Here is a 23,209-nt window from a genome sequence, read left to right as displayed (position 1 = left end):
GAAGAGCTGATAACCAACCACCATAAGCACCAAGTCCCCCAGTTTTGAACAGATAGTCAATAAAGCATTACACCATGAGGTTCATCAGGCAGTGTTCCTGGCTAAAACCACTTAGGCTTTTCATTAAGTGTTTCTACTTGAAATTCAAAAGTAGAGAAGTTGAATTTCCTTGCTGGCTTAAACAATACTGTTAGAATACAGAAAGTACATGTTGCTGTGCTGTGATGCATTGGCGCTGCTCAATGTCACCACAGCTGTGCAGGTCAAGAATATCCTTGCTTCCTAGTTTATGGGCCATCCTACTCAGGTGGATGTGAGAGAGGCCCCTCTGTTCCCCAGGATGTCTTTTTGTGCAGATATGCTGTATGTAGCGAGTAAGAATCTTGCATTGCCATGGCCCATTTCATTTTAATGACTGTTTTCATATCACTGACTAGTATTTATTTACTTCATAGAGCATGTTTGAGGTTGTAATGAAAAACGACCCAACCTCACCACAGAGACTGCCCCGTACGTAAGACGATTAAGATAAAGTCCCACATAAGTGGCCCTAATAAAAGGAATTTATCACAAGACACGGAGAGGAAGGTATCTTTATTCACAAGGTGAATAGCACTAAGGGTTGTCATTGCAGATTTTCAGTTCTGGAAATTATCATTCATTCTCCAAATTACTGACTGCACAAAAATTACTAAATGGTGCGTTATCACTCCCTCTCAGCACGAGAATGTCTTTGTTGTACGTTTGATTACAAATGGCTTGCCCCACGATTATCATCAATAAATCACAGGTAAGCATAGCACATGCCATGAAGGAGGCTTGGCTGAGACAGGCTCCTGGAGCTGGCGTGAAAGGAAAGACAAAAGCCCCCTCCGACGTGGAGCTGTGGTCTTTCACTTTGGTAATAACTCACTTCATCGTGTTGTTTATGCACACGGACAGCCGTGGACTCGCATGGTCACGCTGAGAATTCGTGGACATTGAAAATGCATTTCCTTACCTCTTCATAAATCCATGCAAGTCAAAGATACCTGACTGTCTTCTTTTGCTTCTGCATCCTGCCAGGAGGACCGTAGAAACAGCAGACATCAAACGGCAGCCCAGGATGATGAATGAGGGAAACACTAGTGACAATTCTGCAGCTGCAGGAGGTTTGCTGTAGTTCCAAGCACAGCGTCCCTCGCGCACAGGAGAGAGCCTATTCACCACTAAGAGCAGGGGCACGCTCAAAAGTATGAGACTAACCAGAGCATTTTGGGGGGCCAGAGCCATCTGTGAGCAGCCTTTGGGCTCTTCTTCTTTCTGAGGCGTCTCAGCGATTCCTGTCTCAATTTAGGATAAAGCTGCTTGTTTCCTTGGAAGCCAACGTGAAACTTTTTGTTGTGGAAAGTCATCACTGTATCCAGAGACCCATTGGTGATGGGAAGAGTTGGTGATACTCTGCAGGATGGAAGGGTTTTACCAGCGTCATACTAACCTGAATGTGCTTTAGGATGAACCATAAGGAAGGATCACAACTTGGAGTAAAACAGCTGTTTATTCTTCTCGTGTTGAGTCCACAGGAAGCATTTTGGTCAGCTTGGTGATACCCTGCAAAGACCAGTTTGCATTTATTTTCAAAGAAAATCACAAACATTTTTACTGGTGAAATAATGAGATAGTTCCATGAATCCTGAAATAAATTTGAGGCACCCAAAGCTAGTGGATGGAACTGCAGATGTGTTCCAACAAAAGCAGGACATGTGGCAATTTTGTTGGTGCTCAGTGCTTTTGCTTTAGCATGAAACCCTTCAACGCTATCTGCGGGTGAAAAAACACGAAGTCTTTAGTGGGCTTGCTCACCTCCTGTGCTGGGAGAGACTGTTGACCTTAGAAGACTTGATTCAGTCACGGACCTTCAAGTTGATCTTTGTTAAAGCCCATCCTTGCTCTGCACTTGAGTCACTCATCTATGAAGTTGTCTGCTATAGCTTTTGTAAGGAGCAAAATCCACCAAAGCGATCAGAGGCTTTGCCAGGAGGGCTGCATCAGGGAGTAGGAAGGAGCCAAGGAGCTAGCATGTTCCCACAGCAGATGGTGATGTTTTCTGCATTTGTTTTTGGAGGCAAAAGGTGTTCAGCATGGTGAATAGAGAGCGCTTCCCGTCTTGATGAAGCAAAAGCTGTTTTAAATGTGAAAACCCTGAAGAATTTCCCCAGACGTTGTTTTTCCCCCTGCCCCGTCAGCTGTCTCTTACCTCCTCACCTTTTGTAGCTAGACAGGAAGAAGAGGGGACTGTTTCAAACCTGCCGGTGCATAAAGCCCAGCTACTCAGTACGGTCAGGGCCAGGGGAAGGGGCAGACGTGCTCACTGCGGTGCGAAAGGGACAGAGCGGGGAGATTAAGATCGCTATCAGAGCTTGTGGCTCCAGCGATTAGTGTATCAAGGCTCTGTCAGTGTTGACAAACACTGCCCCAATTAGGAATTAGTTTGGCATGGCATCTGATAGCGCTGCTTGCCGCTGACCTGCTAAATGGACTGCCCTTCCCTCCCTCCATATTCATTTAAGGGGGCAGCGGGCAGCAAGCAAAAGCAGAGGCCTCTTTGCCACCTTCCTTTCTCCCCCTCTTCTGCCCTTAATAGATGCATCCCCATTGACTACCCCGGGCTCCCTGCATGAATATTAATGCCAGTTATTGTGCTCTAGAAATGCCTGGCCTGCTGAAGCCGGTGTCAGCATCGCATGATGCCGCTGGTAAGGTTCCAGCCCTGCGTCTTTTATTTCAGATTGGCTCCTTTTTTTTCCCACCCCCCTCCTCAGAGTGCACAAAAATGCCAAAAAGTTCCTTTTCATACTCGTGCAGTGCTGGCTCGCCAGCTCGACTGAGAAGGCATGACATTTTCTGAGGAGAGAGGTTCTCTTTCCTCACCAATCAGCCAGAAGGCTCAAAAACGCAGCCTTCATTAATACGTTCGATGTGACAAGCACCACTGTTACTGCATGGAGTAACAAGTGGGTACGGCTGGACTCGTGCTCATTAAATACTTAACAAAGGTAGTATCTTTATTTCTTGGTGGCAGTGTCCATCTAACGTAAAACCTTTCCAGACCTCCCAGATATGTCTAACCCAGCCTGCTTGCTCGGTGCCCAGCATCACGGTATATAAATACCTCGACCATTAACACAGTTGCAACAAGTGCCCAGCAACAGGACGAGAGGCAACGGGCAGAAACTGAACCACAGGAAGTTCCATCTGAACCGGAGAAAAAACTTCTTCACTGTGAGGGTGACAGAGCATTGGAACAGGTTGCCCGGAGAGGTAGTGGAGTCTCCTTCGCTGGAGATATTCAAAACCCGTCTGGATGTGATCCTGGGCAATATGCTCTAGGTGACCCTGCTTGAGCAGGGGGGTTGGGCTAGGTGATCTCCAGAGGTCCCTTCCAACCTCAACCATTCTGTGATTCTGTGATTCTGTGATCCTCACAAGGGCAGCAAATATTATTGTATCCAGACTCCTTGAGGAGATCAGAAATACAGAAAAACTAGACATACCCACAGCCACAGTAAATTTGTGTCGGAGAAAGGAAGTAAATGAGCCTTCTTCGAGATTTTTCGGCTTTAATGTGAGGTGCACCAACTGGGTGACTACAAACAGGGACCTGAATCTACTTGACTCCGCGTGGGCAGAGGTAGATATTTAAGAGCAACAGAAATGCAGACGGGGCAGGAGGCTGGCAGAGATCACAGCAGGTGACTATTATGGGATATATCAAGATGATTCTTACTGAAACGGGTGGAGCAGCAGCATAGCCATGCAGGAGCTCGGAGAGCTGGAACACCTGCTGTGATTAAACATTTTGTTTGAACATGGAGCTTATACAGGGCAGAAGCTGTCTCCTACTCTGCTTTGGGCCATGCCTGGCACAATTAAGCTTCCCACTTGGTCTTTTGCCATAGTGAACGTTAGTTGTTTTTCCCTCTGAAACACACAGGATCCCTGGGTGAGAGCTCACCGCTACTCTTGCAAATGTAACTCACACCAAGGTGTTGGGGAACTCTGACAGCTTTCCCCTTCCTTGGTGTTTCAGACACGCTGGCTAGTTTTCTGAACGATGCCAAAGCAGACCCAGCTTCCGGAGGACACGAGGCCAACGTGAGACTCCCACCAAACGATCCCAACCTACCGCCATTATTTTATACTATGCTTTTACTTTTCTAACTCCAGGTTTTCCTTGTCCTGTCTGAACCGTTCATCTCTGCGAGTCTTTTCTTGCAGTTTTCAGCAGCCCACTCCCATTGAATGGCAAGGGAAATTCAGCAAGGAAATGCTCAGGGCTTGTCCCACAGGTGGGCACAGAGCGATTCATCCCATGTGACCGGCTTACCGTAGATGCCAGATCTGAGCAGCAAAATTTAGCCAGATGAAATCCATTCCCAGTCCAGGCTTCAACCACCACTACCGCAAGCAAAGCTCTCCCTGTTATTGGAAGCATTATCCTTCATTATTTCTGACAGTGGCAGCAACAGTAAGAACAGCAGAAGCACCACCATCACCGAGCACCCAGGGAATAGAGAGTAATTCACGGCTGTAGGAGCAGACTGTGGAGTGTATGACCACGGGACCACCCGTCAATCCACTCGCAGAGGTGTGCCGTCTGGCAGCTAGCGTGAACTGATGCCTGCGACAGCAGTGAAGCTTATCATCACTGGTAAACTCTCTCCATGTGAAAAAATGGGAGCTTAACCTTCCAAGTCCTCTCTCAAAGGAAGGGGTGCCAGGAAGAAAGTGTCTGGTGCGTCTCACTAAGCAACAGGTTGATACGAGACAGGAGTTAGACGGGCTGTGCCTTCACGAGGGGCTCCCTTGGTGACCAAGAGCCAAGCAAATAAGGTTGGACAAAGCTGCTTTGAGAGGAAAGCCTTGCTTGAAAGCAGGGCGTTGTGTAAAGCAGCGCCTGTCCTGACATCCCTGGCTGCACTGACAATGGGACTGTGCTGATACCAGTACCCTGGTTGATGGGAGACAGCCATAAACCAGCCTTTCCATCTGTACCTTCCTCCCCTTCTTAGCGGCGCAAGGTTTTTTTAAATGCATTTATTGCTCCAGCTTGCACGTTTCCATTAGAGCGAGGAGGACCGAGGGAGGCACGCTGTTTTGGTTCACCTTTCTGCAGCAGTGGAAATTGATAAGGTTCATATGCATACAAAAGGCTGAATGAAGAGGCAGGAGGGTGAACGGGGTCGTACACCCAGATGGATTTTTTAATTCCGGGGGAAAATAACACCACGCTCTCAAGTGATAACTGAGCCTTTCTTCCCAACTCGGACCAAAATATGATTTTTCATCTGTGCATTGGAGGAGAGGAAAATTATACAGAATTTCATTCTGCAGAATAATAAGGCTTCGTGCTGAATAAAGCTCCCATAAGCCAGTGTAATTACTGAAGGGCAGGAAATACACTTTCAGTTTATATCTAATCACAATGCCGTATTGTGTGCTGTGAAAAGGACTTCTGGAGGCCGGAGTGTTGCTGGAATGTGAGCAGGCCCTGAAGACTTTCTTCTTGGCAGGACTTTTTTGGCACTGGAAAAAGGGACACCACTCGCCGAAGTCACTTACAGCGGGCACAAAAATATGACTTGAAAATGAGCCCTGAGGGCCTCTGTTTTGAGCTTCAGACTCAACGCTGGCAGCTCTTTAACCTCATTTTAGGACCATTTCTGGCCCAGGAACCCCCCGGCAGGCACAAAGGTCCATGCTGATGGTGTGGGGTAGGAGGCTGCTGCTCCATCCTGGCTGAACACAGATCATGAGCCATGGCTTGGCCATGGGACACACCAACCCTTACCCAGGGCTAGTGTTGCTTGTCTCACTTTGTTACTGGACTTTTCTTCAGACTGTGTAAAGAGGCTGTAACTTCTTCCTTACCTCCTTGATTGTCAGTGATGATGCTGGAGAGCAGTGCTCACGCATACAGGTTAAAGACTTCTCTGTGCAGCTACAGCTGTAACATCCCCAGAGAGCTGGTGGTGGGCTCAGTACTTGGGTGACTAACCTTTGCCCACTGTTAACTGCTGCCGGCTTGCATAAATCTAGGCATCTTCTCTCTGTCACATCGCCGCTTCTGGCACCTTCCCTTGTGCTGTTTATCAAGTGTCCTTAGTTAGAAGTATATTTTTGAATGAGCATTTGCACTCATATTAGCTGCTTATTTGCAGTTGTGAATATATAACAAATACCGTGATGATAAAAAACTGTATGTGACGCTGCTGTTATCTAGTATTTCTTCCCTCCTCTCTGACCCTCATGGCTGACTGCAGGCACAAAGCACTCTGCTTGGATTAGCCAGAAATTGCAACACCCTCAGAGTGGCGGAGGCTGTGACAAGGCTGCTGAGGGGCCGGTACTGTTCACCGCATTTGGGAAACTGGTTAAACAAGGGTTTGGCCTAAGCACTGTAGGAAAGCCCTAGAAATTGTAAACAGGCTTTGGTGAGCGGGCTTGGGAGATGCCAAAGGGAATCTCCCATTTTCCTATTTTCCCACTGAGGGAAAAAGCGATGAGAAGTGTCAGTGAGGGAAAAAAGGCAATGCTTTATGTAGTGAGATCTGCTAAAGGGGATGATAAAACCCCCTTAGCACAGCTTGAAACATTGCTCCTGCGCCAGTAAATATGGTGTATAAACCTGTTCCTAGTGTGCACACTAAATCCCCCGTGGCAGCCTGTGAAAGGCTGCTTGCAATGTGCGTGAAGTGCTGTGGCAGGGGAGGCCCCTGAAGGCTGGGGCACCCATCTGGCTCGGTGGGGAGTTCCCAGAGTGACACACCGTGTCAGCGATGTGCGTGTTTGTGTGTGCACGCAGCTGCACGGCGAAAGACTGGGGGGGTCCCATGTGCCTTGCTGAGGTTCTACCTGTGCCCGTCTGGGCATCTCTGCGCAGCTACAGCTCACAGCTACGCCAGCCTCACCTGCTCAGTCTTGTGTCCCTTGCACGCCAGAAACAGGCCCACAAGGTCTTTTGCTGTTTTGGAGATTGCTGCTAGCTCCAGGCCGTTTCCTGCAAGCTTCTTTAAGATCCAGAAGGCCATGGAGACGCAGGCTGCTGCCCTGTGGCAACAGCTCTCGGTTGGGATGCTCTGGGTGGAGATGCGCCTCCCTTGTTGGAAGCAGGCAGACTGGGATAATGAACCTACAGCTTCCGTATGTCAACCTGCCCATGCATGGGCACGTTCAGCCAAAACCGAACCTTCCTCCCAGTCAGCTGTGCCATAGAGACACTGCCTCCCGCGTAAGACAACTTTGTTCTCTATTTCTCCTGTTCCTCTGGGGAGGATGTCCCACAATTTCTCTGCCTCGATGCCTCACAAATATTTCTAATTTCCAGTGTACACTGATTCATGCTAGGTTCATTTGCTCTGGTGCCAACAGCGTCTTCTAGCTCTTCCATTTGCCTCTAGGAAAAATATATTTTCTCAGCCACTTCAACAAGTTTTCTGGTAGACAAACCAAAAGCTGTTAAGATCCTCTCTTAATACTAGCTCTCTCTGTTCCCTTACCCATTTTCCAGATTCCTCTCTGCGGGCTTGACAACCTCTTCCACACAGAGAACGACCGAGGCAAAATCTTGTCCATGCCGTATATGACACCTCTGCAGTGTCACTGATCTGAACTGGAAATGTTTCACCCGATAGAGGCTAGGAACTTTGATTTTTCATAGTACAACTCATTGGTGGCTCATAGACATCCTCCGGTTAACTAATACACTCACATCTTTCTGCTCCTCTCTCGTTTCCAGCTGATGAGCTCCCAGTTTAGAGCAGAATTTCTTGTTAATCCCTAAGTGCATGACCTTGCATTTAGTAGTCTTAAATTTCATCCCATTTCCTTTACTCTCATCTTCAAGATTATGCAGTTCTCCATGTATGGTATTGTGATCCTCCTTTACTTTGCTGACGGGTCCTAAATTTATAAGGTCTAGAAAACTGACAGGGAACTTAAAGCCTAGCCTGGCTGCCAGTTCACCTCCGATGGGAAGGGTGGACGGGGGTGAAATCCCCCAGCTGCGCACTAGTGATGATGGGGGCAGAGGACAAAGAGTGAAAGATCAACCTGACCCTGGGATCATGCTCTCTGTTAAAAAATCACCCAGCAAGAGATCTGCATTTAGAGAGAGAAAAGGCTTTCTTGATCAGACAAACCCATCATTCGGAGTAGAATGATAACAGCTGAGAAAAGAGGAGATGTGAAGATGACATGTAATTCTGTTCAGCGTCATCCTGTCCTAAGGCCAGTAAAGCAAGCTGTAGCCCTGTGGTGGGCTGGAACAGCGATGAGCTTCTCACACAGCAGTAACACATCGTGATCCCAGGAAAGCCACACTACAGACCCAGCAGCTGACCCAGAGAAAAAGAGCCTTTCCGTTCCTACAAGCCACAGCCACTAAGATTACCAGCCATTTACCCTCTCTTCAACCAGGAGATGGAAGAGTTGGTTCCTTTGGTGGTCAAAGGCAAGTTACCAACAGCCTAGTAACATGCATGGAGCTGAGATGGGCAGGAGGCTGGCCAGCATTGCCAGGTGCGTCTGGATCAGGTCACCCACAGGGACTGACAGGGAGAGGCCTGCAGTGATTTTTGTTGCTGTCTCGGTGATGCAAAGTAATATCCCCCCTGCCAAAATGATGAATCCTCTGCTTGGAGGGTGACAGTGCCATGTCTTCTGCTACCAAACAGCAGTTACACAATTACACCAAGTTTCCTATGCCACAGTTTCCCAGACCTTTCCTACAAAAAGCATGAGCTGAAATTTTAATATGCTCATTAACAAAACCATCCAGTATGCTCTTGGATGCCTCAGCTCACACCCAAAGTTAAAATAAAAATCAAGAGCAGAGTCCAGGGTGATGTCAGAGACACTGGTGGGGTCAAAACTGTACAGACGCGTGAACCTCTACCCCGCCTCCTACCCGCTTACTCCCGAAAGGCTTGTGCACCACCACATCTGGAAGAAAGCCTACTGAACAGAGCAAGGTTTCTTCTGCTTTATGCAGAAAGACATATAATATTTCTGGTTAAAAGAGAACTGTCTGGGGAAACTGTGGGACTTTTGTTCTCAGACTCCTCCGTGATGGAAGACCTCCTAGTGCAAAAAACTCGTGCAGCTGCACCCCCGCAGAGACCCCACTTGCCTCTGTAAAATCCCCTGTCTGCATGGAGTTAGCCTCTAACCTCTCTACATTTGAGACTGGAGTGCAAATGTTTTGTACTAAGCAGTTAGCTGAGGGGATTCAGCCCTCCCAATCAGCACAACTAAAGCATGAAATGAGGACACAGAATGAGAGAGTGAGCAGGAGAGACCGTGCTCTGCTTCTCCCGCCCCACCAAAAAAGAAAAAAAAAAAGAGAAAGAAAGAAAGAAGAGCCTTTGCATTATTACGATGTGCTCCGTTTGGACCGCAAATGCTCTATTTTTACATACCTCCACATCTCCGTCCACCCCACATTCCCTCCTCCTCCACCCGTGCAGGCAAAGTTCTTGAATCAGCAGATTCTGAGCTCGGGAGCAGTAAAGAGCTATTGAGGGACGGACTCTGATAGCATTACAACCATACATGGAGCCATTTTCTGTGGCGAATCGCTGAGTTCTACCTGGTTATCTCCTGCCTTGCACATCACTTCCGAATGACATGCTCTCAGTCTGGGCAAAAATGAGAGTTTTTTTAAGAGCTGGGATTTCAATAATATGTGACGAAAGGATGAGATTACTTTCTGAGGTGGGAGAAGGCAAGAGAGGGAGAGAGAGGGAGAGAAGATGAAGAGGAAGTTCTTGGTGCTTTATGGAGTTTCATAGCAAGGCTTCTTTCGTGGTGTTAAAGGCAGCCCAGTCTGCTTTCTTTGGACCACTTCTTAGCCTTTCCCCAGGTGAAGGGAGCTGGGGGCAGCCTGTGTTAAGGATTGCTCTGCGGGTGAAGCACAGAAGTCTCTGTGTGCCCTCCTCACGGCCACGCTGTCTGGAGCAGCTATCAGGAGTTACCTGCTTTACAGACGTTCACCAGGTTTGGCTTCCTGTGCACCAGCCGGGAGAAGAAATGGTAGCCACTGATGCCAGAGGCGTTTCTGTGCGTGTCAGTGCTGTCAAGATAAATTGCTCTGGTACCCGGATTCACGCGCCGGACAACCTTTTCAATGAACAGGAATGCAGAGATGTGAACAGTTCCACTGTTTGTGTTTTATAATTGGTATGAGGTACCCAGGAGCCAAGAGGTCTACGTATAATTCGTTAAGCCCTCTCATGATCTGCTGGCTAATGAAGAGATTGCCTGGCTGGCTCAATTCAAGTGACACTGATAGTACCAGCTGCAGATGCAGCTCTCAGGACTAAAGGATGGCTAAGCCACAGTTGAAATTTCAAAGACTGGTTTCATCTTGAAGAAGTCTCAGTATGTATGAGTCTCACCTGGTGGTTTTATTTCCAAGCCCTGGAATTAGCCAAAAGTCACTTGAAAATGATGGCGGTGGGGGTGTAAACATCAGTGAGAGTTTCTCAATTGGTGGGTGGGCGAATGGGCCGTATGTATGCTCACAGCCTGGCCAGGGCATGCAGAAAAGAGACTTTTACGGTGTCAAATATTCCCCTGTTCAGCAGAGACAGACTCATTCCAAAGCGATAATCCCTTTTCTGCCTTCAGATAATTCCCGTGCCTATATTCTATAGCTCAGGTGCTTATCTGCTTCCCTTCCCATCATTGCCGGATGCGTCACTGTGTTTATCTTTCCAGCACCCTTCTGAGACAGGCAGTGCTGTTATCCCCCAGGTACCAAAGAGAAACCGAAGGACAGGACAGGGAGGCTAAGGGGACCTTACCGTGGTCACACAGGAAGCCAGCTGCAGAGCGGAAACAACCCCAAGGGACAGACTAATGTCTTAAGTCGTTGTTTCAGCGCTTGGATGGGGGACTAGAAGATAAAGAAAATCAAATACACAGTTCTCCACAGAAAAGGCAGAAGCGGGGTTTGTGGGTCTGCTGTGTCCCCAGCTGCTCTTCTGCTCTCTGGGGGACCTCAACTCAGCCTCAGCAAGACCTGTGGCCTTAAGGATGAGCTGCAGGCAGGGCCAGAAAGGGAATTACAGGTGAAGGAGCCATGCCTTTGGGCCTGTTCCTGGAGCCGTTGTGTTCCTTGATACTTTGCTAGGATTAGGGTAATCCGTACAAAAGAAGAGGACTGCCTGCTTGTGAGGGACACTGCTGGGGAGGAGGTGCAACATCTGCTCGGCAGGGATTGGAGAAGACCGTTTCCCTACCCAGGATCTCAGGAAACAGAGCCTTCGTGGTAGTGCATGTGGGCAGCAGCTTCCAATACTGAGACGGTCACCAGGGATGCAGGGGCCTTATGGAGCCTGCCCTAGAGCCTATATTGCGGTGGCGTGGTGCCTACTGGTAACAAAGCTAACTAGCTTTAAGATAAACCTGATCACACTGCTTGCTCATTCTGCTGGCCAAGTAGATGAAGAAGCTAGGTGGTAGTTCTTCCATAAAGACACTGCTGCAGAGGCAAAGCTACCTCCCACCCTCTCTTCAGAGCAAAGGTGCATGGCCACGGTCTTGCCCAAAATGCTGCTCACCTGTAAAGCCTGCCTACTACAATCTAGAACTCTGCTGGATGTGCTCTTCATCCTCCCATTCGTTTACCGGCCCCAGAGAGAAGAGTAGCCTGGGGGGAGTTAACAACTGAGGGAAATGCGAACACCACCTCTCCCTAGAGCCAGATGCGATCGCCCGCTTGTCACAGCGAGCTGCTGGCAGTCTGTGTCAAGGAACGATCTGACAAAGTGCACCGGATGAAATTTTGCTGGCTTCTGTCTTAAGATAAGGGCACTATCACTGACTCAACATATTTTATGTATAACACACCCGATGCAAAGAGCATTCAAGCATCAGGCTTGTTTAAATGTATTTGATGGTATCTGGAAAACCAGTTAACACTTCTCGGCTCCATGCGGGATGTTCTGTATGACGAATCACTTCAGGAGAGGCCATTGCATTTTGTCCTCCAGGCTCGAACCTGCCTGCTAGCCAGGGGCAGAGGGAACAGAGAAAGACAGCGGCCGAAACTGCCTCCATCGTAGAGGTGCGATGAAGTTTTGGGTAGCGCAGCTCCCCAGGGAGCAAGGAGACCTCCGGAGGAGCAGGATGGGAACGTGGGCAGGGACACCCTGGCTGGATTGCCGTGGTACAGTAGACACCACGCATGGTACGTATGTAGTACACCCACAGAGCAGGAGGCTGCTGTGCCTCTGCTAGCTGCTTCCAGGCAGGCCAAGGGGCAGCAGGCAGCGGACCGAGCCTGTAGGAGCCTGGGTGGGAGTGTTGCCGAGGATAACACCAAAATAGGCAGCTCCATACATCCAGCGCAGAGCCAGGCCGTTCATGCTTCAAGCACGCTTTTCGGAAAGGCAGCTTGTCCAAGGACCCCATGCGACAGAGAATTTTTAAGCTCTTGGGTTGGAAAGGCTCCTTCCACCTCCTCTCTTTGCCAACACTGGCAACATGTGTGCGTTGTACTTCCGTAGCCTTGAGATCCAGTATCAGCCAACACACGGCTCTGCTTTTGGTAGAGACGTCTGTTTGAGTACCGTATTGCCATGCTGTACGGGGTTGTTGCCCAGTGAAGGTCACGCCTTCGGTTTGATCAGTTTGTAGATGAAAGGTTGGTGAGGCAGAAAGGAAAATCAAAGAATAAAGAAGGGGAAGAGGGAGAGAGTGCGTTAAATTGTCTAGTCCTTCAGCCTGATTCTTCTGTTTGCACCAATCTGACAGCAGTGTAGCTCTGTCTCTGGAGTAACACTTGAGACTAAGAGAAGGAAAAATAAAGAAAGGAAACCAAATTATTGCTCATGTCTATTTTCTCTATACTGTTTCAGAGCCACAGCTCTCAGAGGCAGCAGTATGACAGCAGCCTTTACATCAGAGTGGGCCCAGAGGACCACAGAGCTTGGGCAGCTGATGGCCAGGACCCACAACACCTTATGTGTCTGATCCATTTCAGCCTGGCATTGGTTTTGGGTGGAGGTTTGCCAGCTCCTAACTTTGCTCCAGCTGCTAACCTTAGAGTTTTACTTCATTTTGCCCTGCCTGGGAAGAAAGTGGTATTTCAGATAAACGTTTTCCAGAAAATTAAAATGCCATCAAGTCCCTTCAATTTTTCAGAGTTTTTTTTCTTTCTTTTTTTTTTCCCTACTGGTTTTTACAAGAATGCAGGAGAAGCAGAAGCAGAAAAATCATTCCTAAGGGTTTTTTTTTCTGTTTACAAGATAGTTCTTTATCTTGAATATATGATCCTTGATCCAAGCTCATGTCCTAGCTATATGAAAATAGATAGTTTTGGTGTGCTAAAGAAAATGTAACACAGCATTACTTACACACTGGTAGAGATTGTCTAGGTAAGGGTAGGTATATTTTGGGAGAAGTTTGAAATAAAGTGAAGTGCAATTTTGTCCCATACTTCTCATCAATCCAAACTGTGCTCATCCAGCAGCAGAGGTGGAGTATGTTCATATCATGCCTGAATCCCTAAAAAAATCCTAATATTAAGTGCAGTTAACATTCCTTCTCTCTCCCTGAACAGCCCATTCTGGGCTGGGCTGTCTCAGAGCTCTGCAAAGGCCCATGGCTGCTGCTTCTTCATCTGTAGGAGGAACATCAGTTGTAGCCTCTGTGGGCTGCCACAAAAATCTTCCATTGCACATACACCAAAACAGGGGACTTCACACTCCTCTCTGGCCTTGCAAAGGCTCACGTTTCATCATTAATTACAATGTTTGGAAAAATGATTTCTTCTTAAATACTTGGTCTTGGAGTCATGCAATCGTGTGAGGACCTCAGTTGTCATTTACTTAAAAGTATATGGCTACTTTTCACAGTAGTAAAGGAAAAAAACCATGTAAAGCAGATCGATGCTCTTTCTGAAGAGGCAAAAACCCAGATACAGAGACCCTAATGCTTATTGATCAATTTGTATTTGAGGTCCAGTTAATGCTTTTGGGATGTTTGGGGGTATCAGTACTCCATCACAGCACAGCATGAACTACTTGGCAAGAGGAGGTGGTGCCAGCACAGCTCAGCAAATGAGAGCAGCGCAAGGGTGCCCAGTTGCAGCATGCGGTCAGAACCGCAGTCTTGTACAACGGAAAAGGCAACAGAAAACCTTCCTGCACTTCCCATTTTTGTCCTCTGAATTGAGATACCTTGAGTGGGATTTGTCTGCCAGAGTTTAAGGATCTCTAATGCAGATGTCCCTATTTGGGTAGTCAGTCTGCACTCCCTTTATAAGTGATGGCAAGAAACGAGTTCCCAGCCTCTCTCAAATACTTGCTTTGGGAGGAGATGAACCCCGCTCTGCAGCTCAAGGCAAGAATAACTCATGTAAAAGTTTCCATGCAGCCTGGTTACCACCTACGGAGAAATCCTGCTGCCCCTTCCTGAGGCTGCTGCTTACCCACACTGTCAACTGAAGCAAACCATTTTTCTTATCCTGGACCTCCAGTTCTCCAAAATAAGGCTCACCAATTGGAAAAGCACTTAGAAATCTGTAGATGAGATTCATCAGCCGTGTGCAAAAGAAGCTGCTATTCTAAATAACAGATTAACGAGTGAATTATTATTATTCTCTGCAGCTACCAAGAGATAACGCTTTGCTTAGTGCATTGTTTTGCTGGTATTAAGAATTTGGGGAGATAACCCCAGCGATGCCGGTTTTCCTCCTGTTTAAACTCTGTGCTTTCCCACGGCAGGCCATGCTCTGCTCTGCGCGGCTGGGCTGTGGAAGGCAGAGAGGAAGCGCGTGTGTGCGAGCGCGTGGAGGGTGGCTGGGACTAGTGGCAAAGGATCCTTTTGTAAAGATCAGCAGTTCTCTGCGCTTTTATCCCAGGCAAAGATTACATTTAACTCCCAGGGGTCTTTGCTTCCTCAGATCCTTTTCAGACTGAGTCACTGTAGCACTGCAGATAGTTTTGGGTGTCCTTTCATTTTTTTTTTGACGGTATTAAATATATACCCCAGTGAGCCATAAATCAGTGGTTTATCAGAGAATAAATCATATCTGTAATAAGGGACCACTTCTTTTTAATTGGACAGTGCATTAAATTAAACAGATATACTTCCTCAAAGAATACGAAAATGTGTCAGCTAGCCTTCTTTAATGAATTTTAATTTTAAACCACCTTTTCTTTGAGAAAAAAGCTATTTTCCCCCTCTCTCCAGTAAAATTACATTCTAACTGGAGGATTTGCTGAGTTTTATGGGTTATTGTATTCACAGTGCTTTATCTTGCATTCCTACAGTCGTGTAGCGGTCTTTCCTCCAGGTTCATATTGGCTTGTGTTGAGACGAGTCGTTTAGCAAATGAATGTCAGAGAGTGCATGTGATGTCCCAGCATTTGCATGTGCATGAGTGTACACATGTGTACATCTGTAAATGGAAAATGTCTCCGGCTCCAATCGCAGGACCCAGCCCACCCTGGCCAAGTGCTATGTATGAGAATTGCTTTTACCTTCTGGCTCAGGGAGTGATAAGCCTTTTCACCCATAACAGCAACTAAACAGAGCAAAGATATGCTGGTAAAACTTGTCTTAGAAATGCTGAGACTAGAAATTATGCAAACCTGGGAAGGCTGTATCTGAAACGTTTCTGCAAATAGACCGTGCCAGGTCACAATTCTATTCACAAAATCTTTTATTCATTTACTGGTGGATAACTGGTTGGATCAGACTGTATTTATGAGAGTGTTGCCACAAGACAGGCAGCATCCCTAACAGTTGAACATCTGCCTGAGTGCTAGGGAGAATCTCTGCACTAGAAGAACTCTCCTGGCTGACTTTTAGATAACTTGGATAATATTTATACTAAGCACGGGCCAAAGGGAGTGAATTTTTGGGGGAGTGCAGGAGGGCTCATGTTGTTTTCTAAGGAAGTATGGATCATCTGATCAGGGAATGAAAACAGTACAGTATATTGAAGGACTTGATTGTGGCACAAATGACATACAGCAAATGCACATGGTCATTTTTTGATGGAGTGAAGGGCCCTCTGAAGGCAGCTATCTTTCTCCTCCGACTGCAAAGAGGACCTAAAGAACTGGCCCAAGGTGGACACCTGGCCGTTTCCAGGCACGGGCTAGGTGAGATGAACGCTGCTTCTCTAACCCGAGTTTCAGAACTCAGAAACTAGTTCAGAGGCCAGGCTGGAGCGAGAAAGAGGACGCACACCAGTCTGAGCCTTTCTGCCTCATGTCTGTCCTGGTAAAATAGAGCCGACATACTTTCTTACTCTTTTTCATTCAGATCACAAACTCTTTGGAGCAGGGACAACAAAAGCTGGAATTGTGGTCCTCTGGGAATTCCCAGCGTTCTCGACAATTGCTCTTGATCAGAGCTGGTACTTTTTTACAGACTGGAAAGAGCTGAACAATTCTGATTTGAAGTTTTGTACTTTGCAGGCGGCTTTTGTCTCACCTGGCTTTAGGTGTCACTTAGGAACAAGTCCTCTAGGAGCATTTGTAGTTAATGAAAAGAGCTGAGCGCTCTAGGAGAGGATGGATCCTGCTACAGGGGAGGCATTCAAGGGCAGGTGGAGTGAGGTGCCCATTGCTTGTCATAGACATGGAGGACAACAAGAACAGACTGGAGGCCAACTCTTTACAGGGCTACGGCTGAATGAAATGAATCTCTTCTCTTGTTTAGGTCTATCTGACTTCAGCTTACAGGAGCGGTACTTGTGGTGATGCCTCATGGGCAGAGCACCATGGGGGACATGTGCCATGCCCTCCGTGGTGCTAGGGCTGTGGGATCTTCTACCCAACATCGCATTGCTGCAGGAAGGGAGGAGGTGCTGATGCCTAAAGGGGGTTGCAAGTCTCGTCAGGAGCACAGTGAAGAGGGAAAAAATAGAGTTATGAAGTGCAGACTGCATGTCTTCCAAGACAAAATCTGATGGCTTCCACCAGGAAAAAAAAAAAGGATTTCTGCAGAAACCACCTTTTCCATTAAAAAATAAGCAAAATAGAATCATTTGATAGAATGGAAGTAGACTGAACAACAGAGTACATTTACATCTGGCTCTTAAAGCACCACTTTGCTACAAATAATAAAAACTCCAAAAGACATCAGAGTTGAAACTTGCTATCGTTTTGGAGCGGTGACCTGATTTGTATCACGGTCCAGTTGTGAACAGCTGGAGGGGAGGGAACACAGCTACGCTTAGTGAATACATTGCTGGCAGCTTTAATTTTCCCAGTTTTAAGGAAAGAGAATGTATCTGACGAACTGGGCAGGGTATGCACCAAGGAGTCTCTATTACAGCTACACACAGAAGTATGTAGCCCCTTTTATTTGCGTTAATAGTTATTGCTGCAGCAAGACCCTCCAGTGGGAGCTTTGAGACCTTGCCCTCTCTGACTCCCCAGGCTGCACCAGCGTGCCTGCAGTAAGAGTCCCAAAATGGCCCAAGAGGGCCCTGAGGTCTATCCCAGCAGGTGGACATGGAGGAGAAGGGGAAGGAGGTGTCCTACTGTATTTGTCGCTCCAGGACTGTCCCATCCCTCCCGTGGCGAAGGTGGCCAGCCAGTTGAGGGCCAGCTGACGAACGCAGCGTCACCTCACTTCTTGCTCAGTAACGACATTTTGTGAAGGCGGTGAACATTTTTGGGTCTGTTGTTTGCTGCTGTGTGATGGGCATTAACTTGTGGTCCCTTTGCTTGCCCACCTCCACCCATACAAGTGTCTTGCAGCATCACGGCCCCACTGTTTCTTGCTCTCACAAGGACTCTGTGATAATTTTCCTCTAGATGTGTTGCTAGCTGAAATCCTTATGAATTTGAATCTCTTTTATTATTTGCAGCCTGGTGCTTGTATTTCCCACCAATATCTTGTGGTATGATTTCTCTCCTGAGCGCCCAGCTGGGTCACTGTAGGTAATAACTGGTTATTAGCTCTGGGCAGAGGCAGTATGCATTTTCAGCCAGGCATGAGAAGATATTACAGATACAAATATAACATTATTTCAAAATTCTCGTCCTTGGTGGGTTTGGAATAGGTATCATTTTCTTCTTTTTTGTTTTGCTTGTTAGATTTCTAAGAAACCAAAGACTTGAAGACATATAGAAAATTCTTTATCCCTTTCATCTTAATTCATATGTGTGCTAGTATGATTGTTCCTGGGTGCCGTCATTTGCCTTGAAATGTTTTCAAATTGTAGTTTTTTATTTTCTCTTTTGCTTCTCTGTTAAGTTGTGGTCTAGTTGAACGAAGGCACCCACCCAGATCTGCAGATTCCTTACACAAGTTCTTCATTGTTCTACAACTTCTAAACTTAATATCTTATACAATGCATTTTTCTTCCTGCATACGGAGACTGGGAAATCTGTAAGACAGCTTTTTTCAACAGAAAGCTCCAAATTAAAAAAAGTATATGTTTCCCAATAAAGTGTCTGCGGAAAAGTTTTGTTTAAAAACCTGTCAGGTAACCAGATTGAGCAGTTGAAAATGTTTAGTTCAGAGCAACCCTAAAGCGTGACGAGGCTTCTCGTAAAAGGAGGATCCTACCATCTCTTCCCAAGCTGTTAAGACTGCTATCTGCTGCGACTGCTGCGACTGCTAGGATGTACCTGGTCCTGACATCTCTTTCTTCTTAGAACAGCCGCAGCTTTCCCCGCAGGAGAATGCACCTTTAAAACAAACTGGGAAGAAGAAAACGATTTTTCCTGGGTGAGATTTGATTATGCTACGTGGCATCAAGGCAGGGGGCAAAATTCAAGCTCAGAACAATGTGCCACATCGCCCTTCAGTTCAACAGAGGTTTGCTGCCTTTGCAAGGCTGATTTTCGATTTCATGTGTATGTTGATCCGATACGCGCCTGCCGGCGTGGGACAGGACAGGGATCTTGCCTGTATTAGGAAAATGCTGTGCGAATTTGGATGCTATCTTAAAATGAGTATAATAACAACAATATAACACAGCCATGAAAGCGGTAGGTAAGGAGTGGTATGCCATCTAGTGTGCGCTGTTCGGTTAATAAAATGGTTATTTACTGCTTAGTTTAAAGCTTTAAATTCTTACTTCTGCTCCGTGTGATTTAACAAGGCTGCTTGCAGTTTTTGCACTGTGCTTAGCGCTTGAATAACTTTTCAAGGCTGGGGCACAGCTTATGCTGGATGGGATCTCTGTTGTAGATGCGCAGGCCCTCGGCACGGGAGCTTTGGAGCTGCACAGAGTAACCGTGCAGGTTGATGTCAGCGGAGGGTTTGCTCCTTGGTCTTCAGAGAGCTGTTGAATGCACCACTAACAGAGAAACAAAGACAAACCAAGGCAGACTATTTCGCTTCTCCTTTGTTTCCCGTGGAAAAACGCTCCATGGCGACTCTCCCTCGCCTTGGCCTCATGTGCTGAGCGAGGCACCGCCGCTGCTCCGGCGCCGTCCGCGGAGGATACGGGTGCCCAGGTCTGCGAGGCCGTTGTTGGGAGCAGAGACGAGCGAGTCCTCGGAGGTCCCAGCACGCACAGCCCTCCGGGGCCCTCCACCAGGGGTTGCACCAAGTCCCACCAGGCCACCACAGGTGGATGAGACTGGCTGTCCTCCTGCTGGGCCGGTGCGGGATGCAGCACCAAGAGGTGACGCGGGACGCCCAGACCCCCCTGCAGAAACACGGACGCAGACACCCCCGTCCCTCTGCAGCTGGCTGTTTCTTGGCTCTGTGTCCAACCTGCCTGCAGCGAGAGGGAGGGCGACCGGTGGGTCTTCTCCATCCCGGCCCCTCTCGGGGAAGGCGGGAAGGGAAAGTTGGGAAGTGAGAGCCCAGCTTGGCACGTGGCCAGGAAAGGCCTTCTGGTGTGATATGCTCTTGGAATTTATTTAAATCAGTAAGACGAGAGGACAGTTCAGAGCACTGGATTAATTCCACTTTCTCCCTCTCGCTCTCTCTTTTTTTTATTAGGAAAATAAAAGAGACTTTGAAATATTAAGAGAGAGTGGGATTAGAGCCCTCTCCTGCTACCCCAGTCTTTCCTCCCCTATTAATTTCCACTTGATTAGAATTCTTTTTGAAGTATTTAAATATGGACAATAGGAAAAAGGGAGGGTGAAGTTATTGAATATCAGTTAAACTGTATTAATATAAGCTCAGTTCCAGCTTTTATATAGATACTTCATATATATGTATAGTTTCCACTAGGAATAAAGTAGATCTATCCCTCCTCCCCTACCTAAAGTAATTATGATTTTAAAAAAACTATAATGAAACTCTTAAACTTTAATAGCCCATTTATAAATCCCCAGCTTAAAATTTAAATGCTTTAAAAAAAAGTTTTAGAACTGTAGAAATTTGATTTTTTTTTTTTTAACATAAGAGACACTTTTGTACGGTGAAACTTTTGAAGCAGCACAGCGTTTCAGGAACGCTCACCCCTGGCCTCAGTGGAAATTGCGGTGCTGGGGGGATAGCAAGGAGGCTACAAGGCTTTCTGTGTTAATGGGAGGGAGGTGGGGGCACTCACCTCCCCACCAGCGAGGTGGTCCTGGTGTCCTCACCTAAGTCTGGAGAACGGCTGCAAAATGACTTCTCTCCCCTATGGCTTGTACCCAAAGGCTCTCGCCATTATGCCGGATGCGATGAAAGGGGGCGAGAGCTTTCCTTTTGTGATGAAGGGTGGATCTGCTGCAGCGCAGGGACTGCTGACAGGGGGTCTTGGGTCCACACGATAGACAGAGCTGGGCATCTCTGTCATGGTCATTTCGCACCTCCTGACTCGTCGCCTGCCAGGAGCCAAGCCATTCTTTGGGGTTTTATTTATAAATCAGTACTTTTATAAACCAGATTTAGATATCTCCATCCAGATTCATAAATCCTCTCAGCTAACCTAAGAACTGCAGTTTGATTTACAAACCATGACTTTTCGCATCAGATTTAACTCCCTGACTGACTTCTGAAACATTCGATTGGCTTATAAGTCAGAAAATAGATTTACAAATCCTAAAACAGATTTACAAATCCTAAAACATAATCACAAGTCATGCCAATAAGTTCTAAGCAAAAAAATGTTCATTTACAAATCTTTTCTTTGCTTTTGGAATATAAGAGACTGATTTATACCCTGGGACTCTGAGGTCCTGTCACCTTTATGATCAGCTGTATAGATCCAGCTCTCTCATTTGAATGCAAAACTCTGATCTATAAATCTTGATCGGCTTTTCTATCTCTGATTGTCCCCATGCATTCTGGTTTACCAATGAACTCTGCAGAGGCCTCCCATGCTTTTCGCCGTTTGCTGGAGCTACCGAAAAGCCTGTCCCAGCAATCAGGCACCTTCCACCGATGGCTGGCCTGGTAAGCAGGCAGCGCACATCTATACCAGTAACACCATGGGGTCCCCCTCATCTATTTCGGTAGGAGGGCCACTTGCATCTTTTGTGCCAGGGCTAGAGATTAGGCATGCACCTGGCAAACTCTAGCTAAAATACATCTGGGTAAGAGTCACCTCGTTTAACATGAATCCAAATCCTGCCACCATCAGTGGAGACCAGCAGACATCTCCAGGTGTTGATTCGTTCCTCCTCTCACGAAGCATTCAATTTAGCACATCAGGAGAGTGACCCCCCCTTTCTGATGTAAAGGGAGCCCTAACCAGTGACTTAGGCTGACTTCTGGCTAGATGATAATATACATGATACAAAAGGGCAGTTTGAATCCCGTCTTCGTCACCGGGTCCTCCTGCACCCAATAAACGACAGCAAAGCCTGGATAGCTGCTGCCTATGAGAGCACAACACTAACAGTGCATGGAGGAGGGACGTGATTACCATGGCTGCAATGGAAATCTTTTTAAGCTTCGACGCCTAAAGAGAGGAAGACAGTTACCTGAGGATGGGACGTATTTGGGAACATGCCTTTTCCTGTCCAGTGGGTTGTGGCACATCCTCAGAACCGCTATGATTCACTTGCTTCCTTTTAACTTCACAGTACTCCTCTATCCCATCCCCTGGGACAGGCTCAGGACCGAAGTAATCACAACTCATGTTGTTGCATTCTTAAAAATGCATTAGAAACAGTCCAACTGGTATATTTTTGTAGTGTCCCTTTCTGCCCTGATGGGCCATGCTTAAAAGGAAAAGAAAAGAAATTTAATGTCTGCCTGTGGAAAATTGGTTTTATAGTATTTCCAGTGTCGTGTCATTTCACTGAGGTGATGGTCCACTGTACCAGATTCAGCAAATAAATACTCTGTCCTTCAGCTAAGTTTCCCTTGCAATTTATTCCTAACGGCACAGACCTTCCATCTTCCAAAATGGAAGAGAGATTTAGAGGAAAAACAACTTGAACATAACGTCTAATGCTAAATTGTGCAAAAATACTTTCATAATTTAACAATTTCTTTTTTTTTTTTGTACTCTTTAGTCTTCCAAATATGTATCATAAAGCAGTGACTGGCACTAATTCATTTTCCCCTTTGCAATCATCTTAAAAGAAAAAGCAAGAATTTTCTGCTATGTGTAAGTATGAGGAATAAAAGGCCAGCCAACAATGGAGATTTCATGGAAACTCTTGCAGATACGGGCAGGCAAGTGCAAGGTCTGCAATTAAATGATGGACAGTAATTTTCCAATGACATTTTGAAAAGAGCAGAAAAATGCAGCTTGAGAGTCAATTCTGGGGAAGGAACATGAAGATCTCGAGAAGGTCAGTGGAGGAGGCCTGCGCTACCAGAAAGCTCGTTCTCACTTATTGGAGGTAAACAATCAGTTTTAGGTGTAACAGCCCTCCACCCTTCAGTCTTCTGAGGGAGGTCTTGACTCCACTGAAGCAAGGGTTTACTCTGCAGGTGCAGAATTTCACCTCTTTGCCACTTTTTGTGCTGGCTGTGTCGTGAGGAGGCTGCCTTCCTGACGCAAGAGGCACTTGAATTGCAGAGCAAAGCCAAGAGCCTCCTCATCTGCTCTTTGGACTGGACTATGCATCATTTGCTCTCATTTCTTTCCTAGCACAAAATAAGTAAACAAAGGAGAGCATAAAAGATTCCTTTCCTAATTAAGGAACACGTGGCTCTCATAGTGCCCTGGCCTAAAACTGAGATACATAAAGAGTCTGCCCCTTGGAGTCCAGTTCCCTTTCTCACACCAAGATGCCCAAGAAAATGCCATTTCCATTTTTCCCTGTAGAGACAATTTCTGTCGTTATTATAC

The sequence above is a fragment of the Struthio camelus genome, chromosome 9, assembly GCF_040807025.1.
Source record: "Struthio camelus isolate bStrCam1 chromosome 9, bStrCam1.hap1, whole genome shotgun sequence".
Taxonomy (NCBI): domain Eukaryota; kingdom Metazoa; phylum Chordata; class Aves; order Struthioniformes; family Struthionidae; genus Struthio; species Struthio camelus.
This window is presented reverse-complemented; position numbering follows the sequence as displayed.